Genomic DNA, 12924 nt, shown 5'->3' with positions numbered 1-12924 from the left:
GAGGGTTTTTTTAGGATGGGAGAGACATGGGCATGTTTGAAGGCAGAGGGGAAGGAACCAGTGGAGAGTGAGCGATTGAAAATGGAAGTTAAGGAGGGGAGAAGGGATGGAGAGAGAGATTTCATGAAATGAGAGGGAATGGGGTCAGAAGCACAGGTGGCCGGAATAGCACTTGAGAGGAGGGAGGAGAGCTCCTCTGAGGATACTGCTGGGAAGGATGGGAGAGTAGCAGAGACTGTTGAGAGCCGGGGGGTTGGAGAAGGGGGGAAGTGACTTTGGGGAGGTCGGACCTGATGGATTTAATTTTGTTAATGAAGTAGGAGGCCAGATCGTTGGGAGTAAGGGAAGGAGGAGGGGGAGGAACCGGGGGCCTGAGAAGGGAGTTGAATGTACGGAAGAGCTGGCGGGGGTGATGGGCATGGGTGTCAGTAAGGGAGGAGAAATAGTTTTGTCTGGCAGAAGAGAAGGCTGAGTTAAGGCAGGAAAGGATAAACTTGAAGTGAACGAGGTTGGCATGGTGTTTAGACTTTCGCCAGCAGCGTTCGGCAGCTCGAGCATAAGAGCAAAGGAGGCGGACAGTGGCAGTGATCCAGGGCTGTGAGTTAGTGGTACGAGAGCGGCGAAGGGAAAGGGGAGTGAGTGAGTCTAGCTGAGTAGAAAGTGTAGAGTTGAGAGCAGTAATCTGATCATCAAGACTGGGTAGAGAGGAGAGGGCGGCGAGGTGGGGTGTGAGGCGCTCCGAAAGATGGGTGGGGTCCAGAGAGTGGAGATCTCTGTGAGGGAGTAGTACGGATTTGCAGGGGAAAGGAGTGTGAGTGAGGAGGCAGGTGAGAAGATTATGATCAGAGAGAGGGATTTCAGAGTTGGTGAGGGTGGACACAGTGCAGCGGTAGGAGATGATGAGGTCGAGGGTATGACCAAGTTGGTGAGTGGGTGAGGTGGGGTGGAGGAAGAGGTTGGTAGCGTTAAGGAAAGATAGAAGGCGGGTGGCAGAGGAGTCGCCAGGGATATCCATGTGGATATTGATGTTTCCGAGGATCAGAGTGGGCATGGAGAAGGAGAGAAGGAAGGTGAGGAAGGGGTCAATGTCGTTAAAGAAGTTTGAAGTGGGGCCGGGAGGGCGGTAGATGACGGCTACAAGAATCTGGAGGGGGTGGTAGAGGCGAATAATGTGGGCTTCAAAGGAAGGGAAGGAAAGGGATGGGGGAGGAGGGATAGTGCTAATGTCATATTGCCTTCATCTAATCAAATTTCCCAAAAGATATGCTGCCCTTCTTTTATTAATCATCACCATCATCATCACCATCATCATCATCACCATTAATGATAATGATATTGAGCACTTATCATGTGCAGAGACCTATACTAAGCACTTAGAAGAGAAAAATACAACAGAGGTGATAAAATGCCACCTACCTACAATGAGCTTACAGTCTATATGGGGAGACAGGCATTAATAAAAATACATAATTTATAATAAATAATTTAAAAGGTAGTTCATACATGCTCTGCTGTCATTTTCTTGATTCCTGATTCACTTTTTTGAGTATTTACCAAGTTCCTTCTCAGCATAGGAAGAAATGGTCAGTCCATGTCATCTGAAAAAGAAAAAGGGATGAATGAATCAAGCAGACTCCTGTTTTGTCAGTGAAACCCCTCAAGTAAAATCTTTTGGATAAAGCTTATATCCATTGGAATGCTCCAAATGGGTTTCGAACACAATTAACATGATCAAGGAGGATACCTTCAGACCTATCTTCACCAAGCTTGCCCTTGTGACTTCTGGGAAGACTAGTTTTAAAATAAGGTTGTGGTTGAAGTTCATCCAAATGAAGCAAAGGTAAATAAATAGTGATAATATTTAAAGATACCAAAATATCCTGAGGCATATGCAATATTCAACAGGTAGCCAAGAAAGAGGGAGGTAAATATGTTTTACTTAAATAAGCTTCATGGAGGTGAAAACAATTAGTTATCTTCTGAAGGCACAGAAACACTCTCAGGTTTCAGCATCTTTCCAGGTGCAGACTCTCTTGGAAGGAATGTAAATTCTTGGAGTAGCCGAGCAAGAGACTAGATAAATAAGCAGTATGACATAGTAGATAGAACATGGGCCTAGGAGTCAGAAGGTCATGGGTTCTAGTCCCGGCTCTGCCACTTGTCTGCTGTGAGACACTGGGCAAGTCTTTTAAGTTGTGTCTGTTACCTCATCTGTGATTGAGACTGTGAGCCCCACGTGGGACAAGGGACTGTGTCCAACCTGATGTGCCTGAATCCATTCCACGCCTTAGAACAGTGCTTGGCACATGGTAACCACTCAATAAATACCACAATTATTATAAGAAGGTGTGAACTGGAGTAGAGCCTTACACAAGCGGTCAGGAGTTTTTGCTAGATTTAGAGAGGAACAGGTACTCAGAGTTTATTGGGAGTGAAGAAATGCACAGAAAAATGACCTGGGAAGCAGAGTGAAGTACAGACTAGAAAGGGTAGAGCCTGGACAGACAGAGGGAGATTAGTGCGGAGGCTGAAGGAACAGTCGAGCCAGGAAATGTCAAGGGTTGGGACCAGGGTGGCTATCATTTTTGATGAAAGGAAGGTGGAGACTTGGGAAATGTAGTAGCAGGAAAAATGTCAGGAGTTATTGACAGAGTGAATGTGAGATATGAAAGAGAAAGAGGTCAGAACATTGTCAAGATTGCAAGCTTCAAAGATAGGGAGGATGGTAGTGTTGTCAACTGTTATGAAAAAGTTGAATGGATAAGTGGATTCGGGAATGAAGATGAGTTCAGTTTTAGATATATTGAGAAAAGGTAGCAGCTGATCTTCCATGTGAGTATGTCTTAGAAGCACTCATTTCCTACTACAACCCTGTCCACTCACTTTTCTCCTCTAGTACTAACCTTATCATTGTACCTCGCTCTCACCTTTTCATCCACTAACATCATGCCCACATCCTCTCTCTGGCCTGGCCTGAAAATCTGACAGACCACCAGTCTCTCCACCTTCAAAGCCTTGCTAAAATTGTAACTCTTTCAAGAGGTCTTCCCTAACTAGGCCCTCATTTCCCCTGTACCCTCTCCTTTCTGTTTTGCTCTTGCACTGAGATTTGTACTCTTTAAGCACACGATATCCACCCCACCCTCAGCCCACAATACTTATGTACGTATTCATAATTTATTTTAATATCTGTCTCCCTCCTTATGGCTGTAAACTCCTTGTGGGTATATATACTTCTACCAAATCTATGGTATTGTACTCGCCCAAGCGCTTTGTGCTCTGCACACAATAAGCATTCAAAATATATCACTGACTGATTAATTCAAATACACCTTTGGCCCACAAATTTTAAAGAGGATGTGGAGAACTTGAAACGTTGACAAAAGTATCATAAAGACATAGGTTTAGGAACCAAAACACTCATGAGGAAAGACTAAGGAACTGGGATTATTCAGATTGGAGAAGACTAAGGTGAGTTAATTATTTTCTTCAAATATGTGAATGGCTCTTACAAGAAGGTTGGTGATTAATTGTTCTTGATATCCACTGAGGAAAGAATAAGACAATGGGCCTCAAAGACATCCTAAGAAATTTAAATTGCTTTTGAAAAATAATTTTCTGACAGTGAGAACCACTAGGCAGCATAATGGTGTGCTGGCAGAGAATTTGTCCCTAATATTTTCCAGAGAGGCACAGATCCCGCGGCTTATAGGAAAAAAGCATGAGCTTGGGAGTCAGAGGTCGTGGGTTCTAATCCCAGTACCACTATTTGCCAGCTGTATGACTTTGGGCAAGTCACTTAACGTCACTGTGCCTCAGTTACCTCATCTGTAAAATGAGGATTAAGACTGTGAGCCCCAAGTGGGACAACCTAATTACCTTGTATCTACCTCAGCGCTTAAAATAGTGTTTTGCACCTAGTAAGCACTTAATACCATTATTATTATTATTATTTTTATCCCCAATGCATTTTGATAGTGTGTATGGACAGGGGGGAAAGATTATATTTTTATGATATTTGTTAAATACTTACTATGTGCTTACTAAGTCTCAAGTGCTTAGTACAGTGTTTTGCACAAAGAAAGTGCTCAATTAGTACAATTGAATGAAAGAATGTGTCAGACACTGTTCTAAGCGCTGGGATAGATACAAGTTAATCAGTCAGACACAGTCTCTATCCCTTATGGGGCTGACAATAAAAGCAGGAGGGAGAACAGATATTGATTCTCCAGTTGAGGAAACAGACATCTAGAAGTGACTTGCCCAAGTTGAACTCTCTGATGTCCATTCCACTCCTCTGAGACTACGAAGAGCAAGAAACATTCTTAAATCCACAGAAAAATGTCACTTCTTCAGATATATTCAGAAACAATTCACATTGTTGGCCAGATTCCTGTAGGCCACTTTGTACTTTCCCCATTATAGTGCAGGAGAGGGATCTTAAGGATGTCCAGATCACAGGAGCCACCACGTACAGAGAAGAACGTTGGATGGACCATCGATTCATGTCCACACTCAGACTGACCAAAAACTGGTCTCCAAATCACTAAACTCCAAGAAGAAGATAACAGCCAGGAACTCTAGTAAGTTATAGCTAGGAATCCTGCTGGGAACCCTGTTGAAAAAATGAATCAAACCACAAACACCAAAAAACATTGTTAATGGAAATATCTCATTGAAGCTGTTGCAGGCAACTGTTTAGAGCTTGGACAAGGCCAAGAGAAATCATCAAGAGTGGTGTGATTCAAATGACCCAGAAATGAAAGAGCTATGTGCAGTTTGCTAAGAGATATCGATGGCCCTAGCGGCACCTTGCAGCATCTGAGAACCCAGGCAGGAATGAAGCTTTCAGAAACCTGTTATGTGACTTGAAAACCAAATTCAGGAACAGGAATGACAGATGGTGAGATGCCTGAACGTAAGAAATTGCTAAAAATAAAAAACATCTGCAATTTGCTCGTGTCCTTTGATCACAAAATAAGCATTAGAAGAGGCTTTTGCAGACTAAGCCCCCCTCTTCCTCTGCCTCCCCCTCCCCTCCCCATCACCCCAACTCACTCCCTTTCCTCTAACCCCTTCCATGACCCACAACCCTTGTGCTTATATGTACATACTTACAATTATAATTCTTTTTATTTTTATTAATGATGTGTATATACTTATACTTCTATTGTTAATTATGCTATTGATGCCCGTTTACTGGTTTAGATATCTGTCTCTCCCTTCCAGACTGTGAGCCCGATGTGGGTCGGGATTTTCTCTATTGTTGCTGAACTGCACTTCCCAAGTGATTAAGTACAGTTCTCTGCAAACAGTAAGCGCCCAATAAATACAATTGAATGAATGATTCCGTTGATCTTTTTGTCCTCCATATGAAAAAATTTATTTTCACTCTGGGTTCTTCTCAACCCGATTTGCTTGTATCAACACCAGCGCCTAGTACAGAGCCTTGCACATAGTAAGCACTTGTCAAATACCATTATTATTATTATTATGCCAATTTAAAATGGCTTTCTTCCCCCAGAGCTTCTTCATAGCATTTTCTACCTTTGCATTTCTCAGAGTGTAGATTAAGGGATTCAGCATGGGGGTGATAATAGTAAAGAAAACAGTCATTGATTTGTCTGTTAGTAAGGTGCACACAGGCCTCATGTACATTAAAATGCAGGGAACCACAGTCAAGTGGGAGCTGCAGGTAGAGAGGGCTTTGTGCTTCTTCTCTAAACTGAGGGATTTCAGGGAGCACAGGATAACTGCATAGGAGAGAATTAGCAAGAGAATGATGATCACACAGATGTCCCCACCATTGCCAGCCACTGATTGGCCAATGAAGTAGGTATAAGTGCAGTCGAGTTCCAACAGAGGGTACGTATCACAGATAAAGTGGTCAGTGACATTGGGGCTGCAGAAATGGAAGTTGTGCCATTGACTGCAGAAAGCCTCCCATCCAGGCCAATTCCATCATCAGTCCACAAGCCTGCCAATTCATGTTGGTCATATAATACAGAGGTTTACAAATGGCCACTTAGTAGTCATAGGCCATGACCACCAGAACAAAGATCTCAGCACCTCAAAATAAGTATTCCACAGAGAGCTGGGTAATACAGCCTTTGAAGAAGATGGTTTCCTTCTCATAGAGTAAATCTATGATTATCTTGGGAGCCGTGGTAGTAGAGTAAAAAGCATACATCAAGGACAAGTAGGCAAGAAAGAAGTACATGGTGGAGCATAGATTCTGGCTAGCGATTACTGTTCCCACAGTGAGCAGGTTCCCCACTATAGTCACTATAGTCACCATGTAGATGACGAAAATAAATAGCACAAATAACATTTTCTGCACCTCAGGATTCTGGGAAAGCCCCAGGACAATGACTTCAGTCACATTGTTTTTGTATTCTATCTCTTCCTGTGGAGGAGGTCAGCTCCGAAGTGAGAGCCTGTTTACTGCAAGTATAATGAAAATTACAAATGAGGAAGTCTTGGATACCCAATGAACCGCTCTTTGTAGGACTTCAAAGATTCCATTTCTATTATCGCGTTTCTTCCCTGAAAACTCTGTGTGAATTAGTTGAAACTCTATTTAGCTTCTTCATTTTACAAAGGGGAAAATGAGGTTTAGTGAGATACAATAGCAACTCAGTGGCTGAATTGGAATTAAAGGACAAATAAAAACGAGATTAAAGCCAGGACCTAGTGCAGTGTCCTTGCTACATCATTGAATTCACATTCAGATAGACAGCAGAGTCAAAACAATAAGCTTTCCTGTCTCTAAGAGCAAGAAAATTTCCCAAAGGTAATGCATGAAATGTTGACTTTCAAAACAGATTATCTACAATGCTATTTTACTGTCTGCACCTTGTGGACAGGGAACCTGTCTACCAATTTTGTTATATTGTAGTCTCCCAAACGCTTAATACAGTGACAGGACACAGAAAGCACTCAATAAATACGATTGATTGATTGAAATATAAATATGGAAAATGAAATACTTGTACCTGAGGTAAAAATGTTCCTTGTTAAGTTGCTCTAGTACTGTCATTAAACAATTCCTGAATGTGGATATTGTCCAAATGTTTTAGGATATCCAGTCCTTGCCAAACTTAATTTTTAAACATTTAACATATTTTTGCTCATTTCATTATTTTGAAAGTGAATAAAATAACGATAAGAAAGTAATAATAGCGTTGGGTGTAATGCCCTGTTTTGGGTTTTATTTTTTTATGGAATTAGATAAAGCACTTACTATGTGTCAGGCTGTATACTAAGTGCTGAGATAGATACAAGATAATTGGATTGGACACAGTCCCTGTCCCACACAGGGCTCCCCATCTTAATTCCCATTTTACAGATGAGATAACTGATGCACAAAGTTAAGTGACTTGTCAAAAGTCACAAAGAAGGTAAATTGTGATTAGAACCCAGGCCTTCTGACTCCAGGCCCATGCTGTGTCCACTAGGACGTTCAGCCTTCTTGTTCAAAAACCTAGGAAGTATATAACAAGCAGGTGACACATACCTTCCACCCCATCTCCACACTTATCAACTCTGACCATTACCTTCTCACCTGCCTCCTCTCTCAAATTCCTTCCCCCTGTAAATCTATATTACTCCTCCACACAGAGCACCGGTCTCTCGACCCCAACTAGCTCTCTCAGCGCATCACACCCCACTTCACCCGCCATCCTCTCTACCCACTCTTGATGACCAAATTACTGCCCTAAACTCCATCCTCTTTACTCAGCTCAACTCTCTCACTCCTCTTTCCTTTCGTTGCTCTCACACCACTAACCTACAGCCTTGGATGACTGCCACTGTCCGCCTCCTTCGCTCTTATGTTCGAGCTGCTGAATGCTGCTGGCCAAAGTCTAAATACCAAGCCCTTGTTCACTTTAAATTTATCCTTTCCTGCCTTAACTCTGCCCTCTCCTCTGCCAGGGAAAACTATTTTTCTTCCCTTATTGACACCCATGCTCATCAGCCCTATCAAATGTTCTGGACATTTATCTCCCTTCTCAGGCCCCCTGTTCCTCCCCCTCCTCCATCCCTCACCCACAACGATCTGGCCACCTACTTCATTAGGAAAATTATCACCAACAGATCTGAGCTTCCTATAGTCACCCCTTCCCCTTTTCGAAGCCCTCCCTCCACACCTCTCCTATACTTTCCCATCCTTCCCAGCAGTATCTTCAAATGAGATCTCCTCCCTGCTCTCTAGTGCTACTCCGTCCACCTGTGCTTCGGACCCCATTCCCTCTCATCTTATTAAATCTCTCACCCCTTCCCTCCTTCCCTCCTTAACTTCCATCTTCAACCGCTCACTTTCCACTGGTTCCTTTCCCTCTGCCTTCAAACATGCCCACGTCTCTCCCATCCTAAAAATGACCTCTCTTGACCTCACTGCCCCTTCCAGTTATCGCCCTATTTCCCTCCTACCCTTCCTTTCCAAACTCTTAGAAAGAATTTTCTACACTCGCTGCCTCAAATTCCTCAACGCCAACTCTCTCCTAGACCCCCTCCAATCTGGCGTCCGTCCCCTATACTCCACCGACACTACCCTCTCAAAGGTCACCAGTGACCGCCTTCTTGCCAAATCCAATGGCTCCTACTCTATGCTAATCTTCCTCGACCTCTCAACTGCCGTCCACATTATGGACCACCCCTTCACCACATCATGTTATCCAACCTCGGCTTCCCGGACTCCATTCTCTCCTGGCTCTCCTCTTATCTCTCTGGCTATAGATTCTCAATCTCCTTCGCGCATTCCTCCTCCCCCTCCCATTCCCTCACTGTAGGGGTTCCTCAAGGGTCAGGTCTTGGTCCCCTTCTATTCTCCATCTATACTCACTCCCTTGGTGAACTCATTTGCTCCTACGGCTTCAATTATCATCTCTACGCAGGTGACACCCACATCTACATCTCCTCTCCTGTTCTCTCTCCCTCATTCCAGACTCGTATCTCCTCCTGCCTTCAGGACATTTCTACCTGGATGTCTGCGCGCCATCTAAAGCTCAATATGACTAAGACTGAGCTCCTTATCCTCCCTCTCAAACCATTTCCTCTCCCTGATTTTTCCGTCACTGTGGACGACACCACCATCCTTCCTGTCTCAAAAGCCCGCAACCTTGGTGTCATCCTTTACTCCACTCTCTCCTTCACCCCTTACATCCAATCCGTTACCGAAACCTGCCGGTCTCACCTTCACAACATCGCTAAGATCCGCCCTTTCCTCTACATCCAAACCTCTACCTTGTTGGTTCAATCTTTCATCCTATCCCGTGGGGATTACTTTCTAATCTCCCATCCTCCTGTCTCTCCACACTTCAGTCTATTCTTCACTTTGCTGCATGGATTGTCCTTTTACAGAAACGCTCTGGGAGTGGTTTAGTGGAAAAAGCCCGGTTGTGGGAGTCAGAGGTCATGGGTTCTAATCCTGACCATACCACAGCTCTGCTGTGTGACTTGTCCCAAGTCACGTACCTACTCTGTGCCTCAGTTACCTCATCTGTAAAATGAGGATTAAGACTGTGAGCCCCACCTGGGACAACCTGATCACCTTGTATCTATACCAGTGCTTAGAACAGTGCTTGGCACATCAATCAATCAATCAATCAATCACTCGTACTTATTGAGCGCTTACTGTGTGCAGAGCACTGTACTAAACGCTTGGGAAGTACAAGTTGGCAACATATAGAGACAGTTCCTAACCAACAGTGGGCTCACAGTCTAAAAGGGGGGAGGCAGAGAACAAAACCGAACATACTAACAAAATAAAATAATTAGAATAGATGTGTACAAGTAAAATAAATAAATAAATAGAGTAATAAATATGTACAAACATATATACAGATATACAGGTGCTGTGGGGAAGGGAAGGAGGTAAGATGGGGGGATGGAGAGGGGGACGAGGGGGAGAGGAAGGAAGGGGCTTATAGGAAGGGTTTCTTCAATCAGTTCATTAATAGCATTTAAGTACCTTCTGTATACAGAACAATCAATCAGTCGTATTTATTGAGCATTTACTTTGGACAACACACTGCGCTAGGCACTTAGGAGAGTTCAATTCAGTTGGCTGACATGATCTCTGACCTCAAGGAGCTTGCAATGGAATGGGGGAGACAAACATTAAAATAAATTACAGGTAAGGGAAGCAACTGAGTATAAGGATATATATACTTAAGTGTCATGGATGTGTGAGTACAAAGCACTGTACTAAGCACTTGGGAAAGTCAAATGATTATAAGAATGATACTTACTAGGGTGCCAAACACCGTACTAAAAACTGGAGTAGATGCAATTCAATCAACCTATCAGTAGTATTTATTGAGTGCTAACTGTGTACAGGGCACTATACCAAGTGCTTGGGAAAGTGCAACACAACAATATAACAAACACATTCCCTACGAACACTGAGTTTACAGTCTAGAGGGGGAGACAGACATCAATATAAATAAATAAATTACGGATGTGTACATAAATGCTGTGGGGCTGGGTCGCGGGATGAATGAGGAGAGCAAGTCAAGAGGGAAATAAGTACTTTTTCAGAGAAGGTCTCGTGGAGGATATGTGCCTTCAATAAGGCTTTGAAAGTGGGGACAGTAAATGTCTGTTGGATAGGAAGAGGGAGGGCATTTAATGCCAGAGGTAGGACATGATGATGATGATGATGATGATGATGGTATTTGTTAAGTGCTTCCTATGTGCCTAGCACTGTTCTAAGTGCTGTGGTAGATGCAAGGTAACCAGGTTGTCAAAAGTGGGGCTCACAGTCTTAATCCCCATTTTACAGATAAGGTAAGTGAGGCACAGAGACGTTAAGTGGCTTGCCATGGTCAGGACTTGGGTGAGGGGTTGGCAGCGAGAAAGACGAGATCGAGGCAGAAAGAGAAGGTTGTCATTAGAGGATTGAAGTGTTTGAGCTGGGTTGTAGTAGGAGAGTAGCAAGGCAGGGTAGGAAGGGGCAAGGTGATTGTGTGATTTAAAGCCAGCGGTAAAGAGCTTCTGCTTTACATTATGACAATGTAAGCAGATTAGACACAATTCCAGTCCCACATGGGGCTTCCAGTCTAAGGGAGAAGGAGGACAGGGATCTTACTCCCATTTTTGCAGATGAGGAAACTGAAGCACAGAGAAGCTAAGTGGGAAGCAACGTTGCCTAGAGGAAAGAGCATGGGCCTGGGAGTCAAATGAACTGGCTTCTAAACCTGGCTCTGCTGCTTGTCAGCTGTGTTACCCAGGAAAAGTCATTGAACCTCTCTGTACCTCCGTTACCCCATCTGTAAAATGGGATCAAATCCTACCCCCTCCTACTTAGACTATGAGTCTTATGTGGGATATCGACTGAATCCAGTGCTCAATACAGTGCCCAGAGCTTAGTACAGTATCCAACACTTAGTACAGTGCCTGGAACATTCATTCATTCATTCAATCGTATTTATTGAGCGCTTACTTGTGCAGAGCACTATACTAAGCGCTTGGAAAGTACAAATTGGCAACATATAGTGACGGTCCCTACCCAACAGTGGGCTCACGGTCTAGAAGGGGGAGACAGACAACCAAACAAAACTATTAACAAAATAAAATAAATAGAATAGTAAATAAGTATAGGTAAAATAAATAGAGTAATAAATATATACAAACATATATACAGGTGCTGTGGGGAGGGAAAGGAGGTAGGGCAGAAGGGATGGGGAGAGGAAGGAGGGGGCTCAGTCTGGGAAGGTCTCCTGGACGAGGTGAGCTCTCAGTAGGGCTTTGAAGGGAGGAAGAGAGCTAGCTTGGTGGATAGTAAGCACTTAACAAATACCATAATTATTATAATCTTGTATCCACCCCAGTGCGTAGTACCGTACCTGGCACATAGTAAGTACTTAATAAGTACCACGAAAAATAGTGACTTACCCAAGGTAACACAGTAAGTGGAAGTGGGTTTTAAACCTCTGGTTGCTTGACTCCCTAACCAATACTCTTTCCACTAGGTAATGCATGCTGCTTCTTACATAAAATGAAAATACATGATCCCTGCCCGCACGGAGTTTATAATTTAAATTACAGATGAGACCAGTAATAGAGTATATAAGATTTTAGATACCTCCCAAGGTAAAATCTCACATACAAAAATAAGTGATGCTGTCGTTGTTAGTGACACATGGTATCCCTTACTCTGATAGGGCTACAGATGGTCATCATTAAGCCTGTTGCAGGTATTTTAATTCTTCAGAAGATGGACATCAAACCATCTGGACAATTTAATTAACATTTTTGGTACCTTATGAGATTACTAAACTAAAGTTGGATTGGATTTGGGGAAGTAACATGGCCTAGTAGAAAGACCACAGACCAGGGGGTTAGAAGACATGACTTCTAATCCTGTCTCTGCCATTTGTTTGCTGGGTGACCTTGGGCAAGATGCTTAACTTCATGGTGCCTCAGTTTCCTCAACTTTAAAATAGGGCTTAAATACCTACTCCCCCTCCTACGTGGACTGTGAGCCCTATGTGGGACAGAAACTGTCCAACCAGATTATCTTGTGTCTACTCCAGGGTTCAGTACAGCACTTAGCACATAGTAAGCACTTAACAAATACCACAATTTTCATTATTTTCATTATTCTTCTAATTATTATTATTGTGTTTAGTTGTCGTCAGATAAGCATTCTACATAAAGTATAGCAACAATAATCTGAATAGGTTTCAGATTTCACTGTCAAAGAGTAATATTGTCCATCAGGAACTATGTTTGTGTTGGAGTATATTCAAGATGTGTTTGTTTCATCTGCAGGTGAGTGACTATTTTGGTGATTAAAAAGCTGATGCAGGGCCCACGTGAGCAAGCTTGGGCCATTCGTATTGATTTTCCCACATCCAGGTGGTCCCTAAGGTTTTTCTCCCTCTTTCTTCATCGCAGAATACTTGCTCTGCTGCATCA

General features: G+C 43.2%; 1 pseudogene; it reads right to left on the bottom strand.

The window, feature by feature from the left end:
• Window positions 1-1584: 1584 nt before the first annotated feature.
• On the bottom strand, window positions 1585-7528 carry LOC119921387 (annotated as a pseudogene).
• Between the last annotated feature and the right edge of the window lie 5396 nt (window positions 7529-12924).

The sequence above is a fragment of the Tachyglossus aculeatus genome, assembly GCF_015852505.1.
Source record: "Tachyglossus aculeatus isolate mTacAcu1 chromosome 12 unlocalized genomic scaffold, mTacAcu1.pri SUPER_6_unloc_2, whole genome shotgun sequence".
NCBI classification, from domain to species: Eukaryota; Metazoa; Chordata; class Mammalia; order Monotremata; family Tachyglossidae; genus Tachyglossus; species Tachyglossus aculeatus.
Note: the sequence above shows the minus strand (reverse complement) of the source record. Positions and strands in the feature narration are given on the sequence as shown.